This window comes from Palaemon carinicauda, chromosome 4 (genome assembly GCF_036898095.1).
Source record: "Palaemon carinicauda isolate YSFRI2023 chromosome 4, ASM3689809v2, whole genome shotgun sequence".
Taxonomy (NCBI): Eukaryota; Metazoa; Arthropoda; class Malacostraca; order Decapoda; family Palaemonidae; genus Palaemon; species Palaemon carinicauda.
In genome coordinates this window covers 187,340,997-187,356,647 of record NC_090728.1, presented here as the reverse complement: position 1 = coordinate 187,356,647, position 15,651 = coordinate 187,340,997, and the positions used below count along the sequence as shown (strand labels likewise).

General features: G+C 35.8%; 1 pseudogene; it reads right to left on the bottom strand.

The window, feature by feature from the left end:
• LOC137639789 (probable serine/threonine-protein kinase kinX) overlaps positions 1-15,651 on the bottom strand; it is a 62,276-nt pseudogene that overhangs the window by 1,261 nt on the left and 45,364 nt on the right.

The following is a 15,651-nucleotide window of genomic DNA, read 5'->3' as shown; positions in this document are numbered from 1 at the left end:
TTAAGAGAGAGAGAGAGAGAGAGAGAGAGAGAGAGAGAGAGAGAGACATTGTCTAGAACAGCTGATTCAATACTTCTTCTGTTCTTGGACAAAGGCAACAGAAAGAATAACCCCAATAGTATGAGAGAGAGAGAGAGAGAGAGAGAGAGAGAGAGAGATTGTCTAGAACAGCAGATTCAATACTTTTCTTGGACGTATGTAACTGAAAGAGGTGACACCAATAGCATTACTCAAAGAGAGAGAGAGAGAGAGAGAGAGAGAGAGAGAGAGAAGCTATTTCCACCATCCCATGATATCTATGAACTATCATAAATTTAACCTGTGTCCTCACCCTCTCGCATTATTGCACATTCATTTCCGGTGCACGGTCCAGGCTGTGCCCAAAATGACTTCAATTGTTCTACCCCTCTTCCAAGGGCTGATAACCTGATTTCCCACGCCTAAGATCGGATACCAATCTAATGCTCATATTAATAAGATTCTATTTCAAATTATGCATCAAATCATTTATCAGTTAACATTTCTTATAAAATGGTTCATTTATGTGGTAAATAAATTGTGTATTATTATTATTAGTAGCAGTAGTAAAGCTACAACCCTATTTGGAAAAGCAAGATGCTATAAGCCCAAGGGCGCCAACAGTGAAAAATAGCGCAGCGAGGAAAGGAAATAGGGAAATAAATAAATGATTTGAGAAAAAAGGAACAATTAAAATAAGATATTTCAAAAACAGTAACACCATGAAAACCGATATTTCAAATGTAAACTATAAATAAAAAGAATTATATCAGCCTGTTCAAAATAAAAGCATTTGTTACAAGTTTGAGCTTTTGAAGTTCTAGTGTAAATATTAATTACAAAATAAGGCAAAGAAAATTCAAATACTCCTAATTTTGTACAAAGCATGCTCTCTAAACCTTGTTTTAAAGCATATTTTATCTACACCAGAATCCTTATTCTTGCATAAAACATAGTAATCCGGGTAATAAAATATCATTGATTCATTTCTCTGCTGATACATATTTACCTGCCACTCTTTTCGTTTATATTTATCACGTTATTACTCATTCCTTTATTCGTCTTTAGCTTTAATTCTGTTGCTGCATTTCCTTTATTAATACCTTTCATATACTATTTAGCATTTCCCCATTCATGTCCTGGTTTACTATTATCATTAACTACCAGCATAATTTCCAACGAAATTATTTTAAGCCAAGCCCCATTTCATATTACACTATGAAATGTTCCTAAGATATAACAGCTTCTATTACCATTATTATTATTATTATTATTATTATTATTATTATTATTATTGTTATTATTATTATTATTATTATCATTATTATTATTATTAAACGCTAGGTTATAACCCCAGTTGGAAAAGCAAGATAACATAAGCCCATGGACACGAAGAGGGAAAAATAGCCCATCGAGGAAAGGAAAGAGAGGAATCAACAATCAAAATGAAATATTTCAAGAATAGTAACAACATTAAATTCTAAATCTAAATATTATAATTGGTCAACATACATAGCAATATCCAGTTTTTCTATTTTTTTGGCCAATCCTCCACAACCTCTTTTGTAATGTAACTACAAGTTTCCAATATAAATTTTCAAATATTAATTTCGAAAAAAAAACACAAGGATAGATTTGTCAATTTTCCATGGAACTCAGAATACGGTAGGAGTAAAACACATGATTCGGGATTAATTAATGTATAGTTTGAAGTATATGTTCGTTAAGACTCAAACCACACCTACAATTACACAAGACATTAAAAATATCTAAATTATTTAAGAAAACTAAGATAATTAATGACAAAATTAAAACGAAATCAATTTCCATGCGAGAAAATAATATTTAAAAACCGAGCCTCACTCCAAGACTTTTTCTATAATGCAGATTTTTATTTGGGCATTTAAGCCGAGATGCAGGATGTGTTCAACCTGTCAGGGATGGTATATGGGAGGGAGTCCTGGATGTGGGTGAGGGAATGGAGAAGGCTTGGGAGCTGGGGGGAAGGATAATGTAGGGACAAGAGGGGGGGGGGGAGGAAAGGTCCAGAAAAGGTGGAGGTGAACCCCTGGCTTTTCACGTTCACCTTTTTATCTAACCAATAATTATGCAGCTTTCCTGCTGTTCTTTGATAATTGCTAGTGGAGAGACTTTTGACTGATGCTTTCCATTAAAAGCATGTAGTCTGGAGTGATGTGTTAGGCACACTGGAAGATATCTCGTGTGAAGAAAAGTCAAGTCAAAGAATAAGATCACGAATGTCCTCTTTCTAACGTTTTAAAGTCTCTCTCTCTCTCTCTCTCTCTCTTGTTTCCCCATCTTCTCATCGTTCACACACGCACAAGGTCCCATGCCCTCCTAACCTCTCTTCTTGTCTCTCTTTCAACCTTTTCCCAACTCACCTCAGGTTTCTTTCCACTACAGTCCTTAAAGTTCACATAACCTATAATTTTCCAATAAACCCCCTCCCCCCAAACTCACCCCCTCCCTCCAAGGATCATGGAAGATACACCCCTAAGGTACATCCTTCCATAGAGGCCACATATATTCGAAGTAGACTCCCTTACACCATAAACAAGCTCTTTGTACATCCCCCAAACTCCTACAACAGCCACCCCCCCCCCCAGGAGCTTCTCTCCCAAGGAGGGGTGTTCCCTCCCCCACTTTCTGTATTCCCGCCACAGGACAACCCATCATCAACACCCCTAACCCCCTCCCCCCACACCAAACGCACCCCAATTGGCCGTATTGTAAGTGAGACCCAGTCAAGTGATGAAGCCTTGTTCTTCTTCTACCTCACGTACAAGGACCGACCCTACGTCCTCCACGTGGTGGATCACTTTCCCTCCTTTTTTTCCCTCCAACAATTCTATGCAAAACCACGTGATTATGCAAAAACACGTGATTTTGCAAATCAGGAAAATTAATTTCCGCAGCCCTGCTTTTTTATTATTATTACTTGCTAAGCTACAACCCTAGTTGGAAAAGCAGGATGCTATAAGCCCAAGGGCTACAACGGGGAAAATAGCCCAGTGAGGAAAGGAAAAAAAGGAAAATAAAATATTCTAAGAGTAACATTATAATAAATATCTCCTGTATAAACTATAAAAACAGTGAAAATTTCACCAATCAGAACAGCAGACGAATTTAATTTTTATTAAGTTAAAAAGGGGACATCATGTTAATAGCAATTTAGTCATATAAATAAAAACATTACCGTTTTATGTATCACACGTGGGAAGTATTGTACGATGAAGTGTAATATACGGTCGTAAATATTAATAAATATTCAACTGACATCAAAATAGAAAGCAAGTCACAGACAGACCTTTAGGAACTTACACGTTACACGTGGTCGATGATTATAGGCAAATGCTGTCGTCCCAACACTACTGGTCATTTAAGCAAGTTCTAATTAACTAAGAGAAATAAAAGAACGTACATGAATTAACAGTAAATGCAAGTACGTGAAATGATACTAAAGAATTATAGTCCGCAAATCATCATTTATTTGCGTGCCTTTTTCCCATTCGTATGGGGTAACACGGTTGTCTTCTTTTTGAAGGACTCTGCTTTGGCTTTGGGGTGGACCAGGACCCACATAAAGCTTTATGTGGGTCCTGGGGTGGACCCTATCATGAATAGAAGTATACCCGTTCGCCCGCTCATGAAGCAAGAGCACGTGCTAGCTTATGTATTAGAATGAAAATTTATAACGCGGAGAAATTTATAATGGAAGAAGATATCCCTTTAATCGGAACAGAACAGGATGAAGCAAGAGCAACATCTAACTGGAAAAAACACAATCCGTATTGCAGATGTTTCCTATTATAATAGGAAAAAATATTAATAAGAATAAAAGCATTTCTCAAGTCAGACCTATAATTGCTCCTGTTAAAATTGGTCTTAAGACAGCACGGGCTCTTGTTCCTAAAGCAAAATTCGCGATAAGTGAATAGAAATAAAAGCATTTCCCGTGTCAGGCCTATAATTGCTCCAGTTAAAATTGGTCTTAAGACAGCACGGGCTCTTGTTCCTAAAAAAGAAATCGCGATAAGTTGAAAAAAAAAATAGAGGGTCGCTTTTGTTGAGCTCAAATAACGTAGGGCGTAAAAGAAAGAACAGAACTGACATGAACAACGTTGGTGGAATTCTTATTCGAAACGTGACTGGAAGTTTGTATGTAAATGACCTTTGACCAGCATCATTATCATCATCTCCTCCTACGCTTATTGACGCAAAGGGCCTCGGTTAGATTTCGCCAGTCGTCTCTATCTTGAGATTTTAAATCAATAATGCTCCACTCATCATCTACTTAACACTTCATAGTCCTCAGCCATGTAGGCCTGGGTCTTCTAGCTCTTATAAGTGCCTTGTGGAGCCCAGTAGAAAGTTCGGTGAACTAATCTCTACTCTCTCTTGGGGAACACGAAGAGCAGCATACACAAACGGAAATACCATACACTTTCAAGAGATGGCTTCCAACCACTTATGTATAACTCGGATATTTTTGCTTACTCTATTCGTGAAAATAAAGAGCACGCAATTGTACTTGTAAATGCACAAATTTATATTATTAAAGCTATTGTCTCTGGTAAATACAAAATAATCTTATAAATGAAAAAGTTATCCTACGTAATAATAATTTCACTCATTTCTAGCATTAAATCAAACACATGTAGGCCTATTTTGGTTGAAAATACACTATTCATCAGCTATTTCAGAAGAATACCGTAATTAAAACATATACAGTAGGTTACACGGTGTCAATCCTATTTGTCGAAGTAGGAAGGCATTACTACATCAATATTAAAATAACACATAAAGTTATTCAGTGATATTGTTCCAAACGTACAAGAACCTCTTTGTCAGGAGAGAGAGAGAGAGAGAGAGAGAGAGAGAGAGAGAGGCTGTCTGAAACAGCAGATTCAATATATCTTTTCTTGGACAAAGGTAATTGAAAGTGCTGACGCCAATAAAAATGAGAGAGAGAGAGAGAGAGAGAGAGAGAGAGAGAGAGGGGGGGGGGTACAGTTACACGTGTGAAGTTCCCATTTCAATGTCAATTATAATTATGATCCATACACTAGATATGTTAATAATTAAGGCAAACAATTAATCATATACAACAAGTTAATCATGAACATAGCTTCCTGAATATTAATGAATGTAGATATAAAAATAATTTACAGGTAAAAGATTATATTTTGGTTTGACCTCCATCCTACACAAGGAAAACAATCGACATAAAAAAAACTACCGACATTAATTAATCTTCTAAAAATATAATGAAAAAAGTCGGTGATTTGTTTCTTACAGTAATGGCTGGCCTAAATATTAATAAATAATTGTAGCTTTAAACGAAACCATGGAAAAATACAAATCATTATTCTATTTTCGCATAGTTCAACTTAACCTTTTGACCTTCTGTTTTAAATCTAGAATAACGCAAATAACTCTACCAATAAAAGAAAATTCTTAATTGAGATATAAAAAGTATACTTTTTCTTTTCATGTAAAGGGCAATAGTTAGTATAAATAGAATAACTCTACACAGTTATTCATCTTATTCATGTTATTTACTTTTTTAGTTTTTCTTGGTGGAAAAATATTATCATTATTATTGCTATTGTTGTTGTTGTTATTATTATTAAGCATATTTGTTCGTTAATTTCAACATGATGTTTTTCTTTTTAATCTGGATTACTTTTTTTATTGAACTTCAAGAAAATAAAACAATAAACAAGACCAGTAAACCATAGGAGATATGCAACACATTAATCAATAATGTGAATGTAGCAAGATAGAATATAATTTGAGGATTCATCACGTACGTCTGTCACATTTATATATATATATATATATATATATATACATATATATATATATATATATATACTTATACATATATATACATATATATAAATATATATATATACACATATATATATATACACCAATATATACATATAAATATATATACATATATATATAAATATATATATATAAACATATATTTATACATATATATAAATATATATATATATATATATATAGAGAGAGAGAGAGAGAGAGAGAGAGAGAGAGAGAGAGAGAACCTTTAATTACACCAACGTATTCATAACATGAATAATGAATTATGAATATGAAAGAATAAATAAACAAGAAAATATAAAGAATAAAAAAAACACGTACAAATCAATAATAATCACATTGAGCATGAGCACATGTTCAAGGCAAAGGGACGATGAACTTAATTAGCAAGGAATCAGTTGGGAAAAATAATTGTACAAGAACGTGGAATCAGACCCAGCGTGGGTGTCCTTTTTGGGTCTCATCTAGGACGCTGTCGGGTAGACGTAGGATGGATGGCGGGGGTGAAAAAGGAGGCAAGTGTTTTCCTTACTGGTGGGGTTATGACCAAGGAGAGGGGGGGAGAGAGGAGAGGAGGGGGGTGTAACCTTTGTCGTTCGATATGAGCCGTTCACTTTAGCGGTCGGGAGGTAGCTTCCAAGAAACGTAAAACTTAGTTCGTTACAATGAAACCGCAGAAAGAGAGAGAGAGAGAGAGAGAGAGAGAGAGAGAGAGAGAGATTCATTTTTTGCAAGAATATCAAGGGATTACTTATGCAAGCATACTTCAATTTTCACGAACAAAACGGAATCGTTTATTGTAAAACTGAAAATTCCCCTCTTGAGCACAATATATTATAATACAGACACTATTCTTGTAAAGACATTCTTATAGAAAAACACCCACACACACGATATATATATATATATATATATATATCATCTCCTCCTACGCCTATCGAAGCAAAGGGCCTCTGTTAGATTTTGCCAGTCGTCTCTCTCTCTCTCTCTCTCTTTCTTCGGGGAGAGAGAGAGAGAGAGAGAGAGAGAGAGAGAGAGAGAGTGCCCAGCCCAGAATGGACAGCAGCAACTGAATCTTGGAAGACGTCAAAGGGTCGAACAAGTTCGTTAAAATCTAATGAGCTAAAAGGTCAATCAAGGTCATTCGTACTGCATTTAAGGGAGGACGCCTGCCAAGTAAATCAATGGCATTGAACTTTTTATTATAATAATAATAATTTGATGAACCCCCATTTTTTCATGATTATAATTAATAATAATAATAATAATAATGTTTATTGGACAAAAACATATTTACATACAAAATATTTACAAAAAAGACTGTCCAAACCCATGTGGAACAGAGCTTTTCGGGCAATAATACAATTAGAATAATATTATCAATTAAAAAAAATTATAAAAAGTAAATATTGATATAGATAAACTCAATGTACACATACATATACATAAGTATATACATATGCATACATATACACATACATATACACACACATGTACATATACATACACATAGATACATATAAATGAGCCAGTTTGCTTCAGATTTTCTGTCTTCAACAACAACATTAATAATAAAAATATATAATAATTATAATAATAACTAGAGCACTCAGAGCATAGACCTCCGCCGTGGCAGTTTATTTCTCGACCTTTTGCTAACCTTGACCTTTGACATTAACATGTAATAATTGCCGTAGATTTTCACACTCAAATATGAAGCAGGTTTGAAGATTCCAATGATGTCAAAACTTTTGGCTGATTACGTGATTTGGACATTTTGCTTGACCGTGACCTTGATGTTTGACCTTGATCTTCCAAAATTTAATCAATATCCAGCTGATTACAAAACAGTTAATCCCTGCAAGTTTCATTGCAATTAAAATTGTTGCCAGGAAGCAGGACAAGAACATCAAGAAATTCTCCTTTTATCGAAATGTTTATTCCATTTGACCTCTATAGACACCAAGAAAATTTCCCAAAAGTACGGGAAAATATAAGCAAGAGTAGCCTTCCATTTCTTGGCGGCAAGCTATCGTTGGTTTCCTACAAAATGGCCAGTGTGGGATGATATGGGTAAACCACAGACATGAATAAAGAGATGTCTGAGGCCTCTGTCTTGTAGTGAACTAGAAGCGGCTGCATTTTGTTGTTGTTGTTGTTTTTGAAAAAACTATCTACAGAATGAAAATTAAAGGATGCCCTAAGGGAGTTACAATTCCTCATGAGTAGAGGATTGATTGATTTGAAGTTCTCTGGCATCCTGACATCGTCATGAGTAGAGGACGAATATATAGAGATATCAAGGGTGACAGTAAAGAATAAATCTGTATATACAGAAAATAACACACCTGAAGGGAAAGAGGAACTATCAAATGAAGAGTGATGGGATTGGACGAGGCTATTGACAAAAAAACCACAGGGTCATTGACCAAGAATTGACAAGGTAATTGACCAACAAATGATAAGCATAGTCATTAGATTAGATAAGAATACTGTCAAGAATAAAAGGGGTCATTGGCCAAGAATTGATAAAATAATTAACCAAAAAATTATCAGGAGTGATTAGATTGGACAAGTCATTGAAGTTATTGACAAGAAAACAAAGCTTTGACAAAGTAATTGACCAACAAATGACAAGGGTATTGACCCAGAAAAGGCGAAGTTACTGACTTTAGGAATCATGACCAGGAGAAGTCAACATTACTGACCAAGCAAAAAATAGGATCACTGACCAGGGGAGTTGCCTTTGATTCAGTCCTGTAGAGACGAAAAAGGCCTAACAGGAAAAAACACTCAAAATGGGGAAATCTTGCCGCATTCAACATTTCCTTATTTTTAGAAGCACTGGCCAGCGTGCTGATGAAAACTGGCCAAACTCTAGACAAATTGATATATCTGAGGCTTTTGTTCTTTAGTGGACTAGAAACGGCAGCATGTGTGTATATACAATATATATATATATATATATATATATACATATATATACATATATATACATATATATATATATATATATAAACACATACATACAACCACGCACAAACGACCAAATTCTAACACTACTAAAAGGTATGAATATTTTGACAATTTAAAATCAATCATACAGCTGAACTACAAAACTCATATATATATATATATATATAGAGAGAGAGAGAGAGAGAGAGAGAGAGAGAGAAATATAAACTGCAGGCATCTTATTTCAAGACAGGTTTATAGGGAAGCCCCACATAAACATTTAACAGGTCCGGGTGCGAATGCTATTGACAAGTCCGAAGATTCTTCCCGTTTAATCAACGAGAAGGAACAAACCAGTTCCTTTGACCATCAGATACCTAATATTATAAAAAACCTTAAGTTGAATAATAACAAGTTTCTAGAGAAACACACGTGTGTATATATATATATATATGTGTGTGTGTGTGTATACATACATACATATATATACATACATACATATACATACATATATATATATATATAAATACATACATATATATACATATATATATATATATCTATATATATATACATATATATACATACATATATATATATATATATATACAGTATATATAAATATAAACATATAAACATATATGTATATATATATATATATATATATCCCGTCTATAATAAAGAGCAAGTGTCTGGCTATACATATAGATATACATAGATCTTTCCGGCTACGGCGTTCAACTCTCATCTCAGGGGTAGCAGGCAGAGGGTGTAGTCATACCCTGGTGAACGAGGCTGCGTGTGCGTGCTTATCTATCTAAATATTTACACCTCCTTTTTTTTACTTGTCGCATACACTAATGTGTGTATGTATATATGTATGTAAGTATGTGTATATATATATTATATATGCATATATGAAATAACTTAAATTAGACCGGTAACAAAATTTAAGTTTTCGTCTTTCTGCAATTAAGTAAACTGAGACTTGCTGACGTCACTAAGTCGTTAATAATGCGCTAAAATTCAAATGAATCCAGAATTTTTTTTTTCTTAAATTTACCCAAAATTTTACATTTATTCTAATAAGAAAACATCCCAAACGATTGAGTATTTTCAGGGCATATGTTTTATAAATGAAAGGCCTAAATCAAGCTATATATCACTTTGGTGAGATCGGTGTTACTCTATGGACATGAGTCCTGGTATGACAATGAAACAATCTCCAATAGATTTAGTAGATTTGAGACCATAGCCCTCAGAAGGATATTGGAAGTAAAATGGCAGGATAGGATGAGAAATGAAACTATAAGGGAGATTACTCGAGTGCCATATGTGGATGAGATCATGGTGAGGGGTAGATGGAAATGGTTTGGGCATGTTCTTCACACTCGCACAGAGATTAGTTCAAACCTTTGACTGGGCTCCACGAGACACTAGAAGAATTGGAAGACCCAGTCCTACTTGGCTGAGGACTATGAGGCGAGAAGTGGGAGATAATGAATGGAGAAGTATAGAGACGTTCAATATGCGTAGGAGGAGATGATGATGATGATGATGATGATGATGATGATGATGATGATATATATATATATATATATATAAATATATGTATACATATACAGTATATAATATATATATACATATATAATATATATATATATATATATATATAAAATTACTTAAGAAATTATTTTAGAGATGCCCCTCGCCACAAAGAGAGAGAGAGAGAGAGAGAGAGAGAGAACGTCACAAAATGACACTAAACCTTCCCAGGATTGAGATGGGCCCCCTTTTATCAGAGTCCATTATCACAGCTATGTCACCTTTGTGGGCTTCTAAAAGGAAAATGTTTGGGAGTTCCCCTAACCCCCCCTTTCCCTTCCCCTCCCCTACCCCCACCCTTCAACCCACCCTCCCACTCCCCCTCCAAAAACTGTCAAATGTCAGTAGGTTGGCCAGGGCACCAGCCACCCGTTGAGATACTACCGCTAGAGAGTTATGGGGTCTTTTGACTGGCCAGACAGTACTACATTGGATCCTCCTCTCTGGTTACGGTTCATTTTCCCTTTGCCTACATACACACTGAATAGTCTGGCATATTCTTTACATATTCTCCTCTATCCTCATACACCTGACAACACAGATTACCAAACAATTCTTCATCACCCAAGGGGTTACTGCACTGTAATTGTTCAGTGCCACTTTCCTCTTGGTAAGGGTAGAAGAGACTCTTTAGCTATGGTAAGCAGCTCTTCTAGGAGAAGGACACTCCAAAATCAAACCACTGTTCTCTAGTCTTGGGTAGTGCCATAGCCTCTGTACCATGGCCTTTCACTGTCTTGGGTTAGAGTTCTCTTGCTTGAGGGTACACTCGAGCACACACTCCTATCTTATTTCTCTTCCTATTGTTTTGTTAAAGTTTTTATAGTTTATATAGGAGATATTTATTGTTGTTACTCTTCTTAGAATATTTTATTTTCCTTTTTTCCTTTCCGCACTGAGCTATTTTCCCTGTTGGAGCCCCTGGGCTTATAGCATACTGCTTTTCCAACTAGGGTTGTAGCTTAGTAAGTAATAATAATAATAATAATAATGACCTCGACAATGTAAAACACTTTGGTTAATAACTTCATGGAACACGTTTCTTGTCTCAAAGAAAATTGAGATTGACAAAAAAAAATGTTCGAGGGTCGCAAACCATTTACCTGCATTGAGAGAGAGAGAGAGAGAGAGAGAGAGAGAGAGAGGGGGGCCAAGTTTCATATATTACCAGTCACATATACCAGAAAATTAATATTCCCAATTGGATGAAGTTATCTAAAAGGATAAATTAAAATAACTGAAGGACGAAAGGAGAGAGAGAGAGAGAGAGAGAGAGAGAGAGAGAGACACTCAAATTTCATATTCTTAAAAGCTACATATAGCAGAAAATTAATATTCCCAATCGGATGAAGTAATCAAAAAGTAAAAACTAAAATAACTGAAGGACGAAAGGAGAGAGAGAGAGAGAGAGAGAGAGAGAGAGAGAGAGAGAACCATGCATTACCTCTCTTGACAGCATGTGTGGGGTTGCGATATCCAAATGGAAGTTTTACGACACTTCGTTTTAGCACCTAAGAGACGTCACATAAATTAAAGCACATCATTCTAATAAAAAAAAAAAAAAGTACTAAATGAAGACTCCTTTGATATATACGAGTATGTGACGAAATTATTTCTGAGTGGGATTAATTTAGCGTGGTAAAGGGGTTTGAGTATTTCCATGTTCAACACAAGCTGTACTAGTCATGGCCACCCATACTAGATTGGTTTGCTGTGGGCGATCAGCCTAAAGACTACGCCCCCCCGCCCCCCCATCACCAATCAACAACTGCCAGTGTGGGGATGATATGGGTAAACCGCAGACATGAATAAAGAGATGTCTGAGGCCTCTGTCCTGTAGTGAACTAGAAGCGGCTGCATTTTGTTGTTGTTGTTGTTGAAAAAAATTATCTGAAGTTTATCATTCCAAGAGGAGCAAACATTAAAGAAAAACATATATAAAAAAATATAAAATAAAAATGGATCTTAAAACATTTATCAAAAAAAAAATATAAAAAAAATAACAACTAGAAAAATGAAAAAAAAAGCAAAGCTTTATAGAAAGATACAAATTCATCATAAACACTTTCAAAACCCAAGGCTAAAAATATCCAGGTCAAATTCTGAGATCTACATCACCATGTCGGGAAAGCACTAAGGGAAAGAGAGACCGAGACAGATACCTTTTTTGGATGGGAATTCTGTGATCTTAAAAAGAATGTCATCCGTTAAGAGCCAGGATAAGAACGCCAGGAGAAAATCCCGACGATCATGGAGGAATGAAAATATTTGGGCCGATTACCAGAAAATATCCGACTCCTTCACAAATGGAAAACGGGGGGAGGGGGGGGAGAATTCGCATTTCATGGGGGGGAGAGGGAGGTAAGAAAGATGGGATCATGGGAGTGAGGAATGGGATGAAGGAGGAAAGATAGAGACTGTATAGGTGATAAGGGTTAGAAAACGAGGGGAATTGAGAGGGGACTGGAAGAGGACGGCAATGGAAAGAAAATAGAGGGACTGTATAGGTGATAAGGGTTAGAAAAAGAGGGGAATCGAGAGGGGACTGGCAGAAAAGGGCAATGGAAAGAAGACAGAGGAACTATATAGGTGCGAATTGTTAGAAAACGAGGGGAATTGAGAGGGGACTGGCAGAGGACGGCAATGGAAAGAAAATAGAGGGACTGTATAGGTGATAAGGGTTAGAAAGAGGGGAATTGACATAGAACTGGCAGAAAAGGGCAATGGAAAGCAGAAAGATGGACTGTATAGGTGCTAAGGGTTATGGAAAGAGGGGACTTGAGAAGGGACTGGCAGAACAGGGCAATGGAGACGGACCTCTTTTGTTTCATTAAGTAGGACAAGGGTCAAAGATGTTAACCTCAAATAGTGGGTGAGAGGGATTAAAAATGGTCACAAAGGAGAGATGAGAGGAAGTGAATAAGAGAAAAAAGGGAGCTAAAAGATCTAGGAAGAGGGGAAACTCATAAAATGTTAGAGAGTTTTACACGGGCAAGGGACTAAGGGGAAAATAAACCTAAAGAATAACAGTTGCATCAAGGACCTCCGAGTTGTGAGAAACAGTGGAAGAAGGATGAGGGGAGCACCAGGATACGCTGGGAGTGGTGGTAGGGCAGGGAAGGGACACCGACGGGGGGAGAAGGGAGGAATGCTTTCACGGAATGTCATTTTCGATAAAGATAAGAGAAATTCCTCTTGCGTTACCATTCTTGCCGCTGCAGCACCCACTAAGGAAAAGTTATGAAAACTGCGACATTCCTTACGAAAGCCGAATATTTCAAACCAACGAGTCCCCCTTACTGGATGTGTTTTCCATGAAATGAATAGCATTTTTAAAAGATGATATTGAACTCCAGCAACTTATTTTTTATGGTTATTACATTCTGTGACGTTAGCCTTTGAATAGAAATATACATACGTTATACAATCACAATATCCTACGGCTTACATGTTGTTCCATGTTTCTATATTACTTAGTGATAGAGGTCTTTTATACCATTAAAATGAAAAATATTGTGAAAGCCTTCGATCTTGATTATTTTAATTATCATTACTTCTCTTTTAATCACATACTACAGAAACCGGTGGTTTATAGTGTGGAGTCCCGGGTTACAATCAGCTTCCTTAGGAATCCATCACTTTCCTCACTATATGTGCTGTTTCAAGTAGCACGCTCTTCTACACAAGTCCTGGAAATATGTTGACTCCCTACCTTCTCTAGATTTCTTTTCAATGACTTGGGTATGCTCCAGGTACTCCTATGATTATTGGTACCACTTCTACCCGAATATTCCATTTCCTTCTCAATTCAATTTATAAGTCCTGGTAATTTTCTATTTTTTTCTCACCTCTCATGCGACATTTATGAATGATATATTTTATACATTTTTCGTTGTCTTGGCGACCAGAATGACGTCTGGTCGATCACCTTAAATCAACCTGTCCGTCCTTATACTGTAGTCCTGGAGTTGTTTAGCCTGATCGTTTTAATTACAATAAAAACTAGAGGGGCACTCAGTAGAGTGCAGACCTCCACCGCGGAAGTTTATTTCTCGACCATTTGCTCGATCTTGATCTTGACCTTGACCTTAACATGTATTAATTGGCATGGATTTCCATACACTCAAATATGAACCAAGTTTGAAGTCTCTCTGACAACGATGTCCAAACTTGTGGCTGATTACGTAATATAGACATTTTGCTTAGCCATGACCTTGACCTTTGACCTTCCAAAATTTGATAATTTTCAGCTTTTGCATAACAGTGAATCCCTGCAAGTTTCATTACAATTAACACTGTGGCCAAGAATGAGTTCACTAACAAACGCAAACACACAAGCAGGGGGTAAAATATAACCTCCTTCCAACTTCGTTGGCATAGGTATTTATAATCATTCTAATTATTTCAATTAGCATTAAATGAGTCCATCAAAATAGAAAATATGAAATGCTAAGCCTACATAATGTTATCTTAATTTTCTTAATTATTGCAGCAAATGTTTTTATGTTGAACAGCTAACATAAATCCTTTCATAGTTTATATATGAAATATCTGCTTAAAAGTTGTTAATGTTTTTGAAATATTTTATTTTAATAGTTCAATACTTCTTACATCGTTTATTTATTTCCTTATTGCCTTTCCTCAATGGGCTATTCTTTTCCTGTCGGAGCCCTTGGGTTTATAGCATCTTGCTTTTCCAACTAGGGTTGTAGCTTAGCTAGTAATAATAATAATAATAATAATAATAATAATAATAATAATAATAATAATAATAATAATATTTCGAGAGTAGACCCTCTTTTATTGAAAGCAATTAATGCCTCAGTGGCGTTAACTTTGTAATTGGCTTTTTCTATTCTTATATTTTTCTCTGCATTTCTTTAATAATAATAATAATAATAATGAACTAATTAAAAAAGCAAAATATAAAACACTGAGCCCAAACAACTACGGAAACGTCTCAAACCTTATCACGAAAGCAACGACTTCTCCTCCTATGTCTCACGAGCAATGCATAGCGGAACAAGTCTACCCATCAAAAAAAACGTCGTCGACTAGGGCTGCGATGCATTAAAGGGCATTAGCAGGGACAAAGAGCGTAAGAGCGCAGAGATTGGTCCTTTTCGCAACTGCCTAATGGTAACTAAAAGCTTAAGAAGCAATAAACCGCAACCTAAGCCATAATAATTTTTTTTTTTG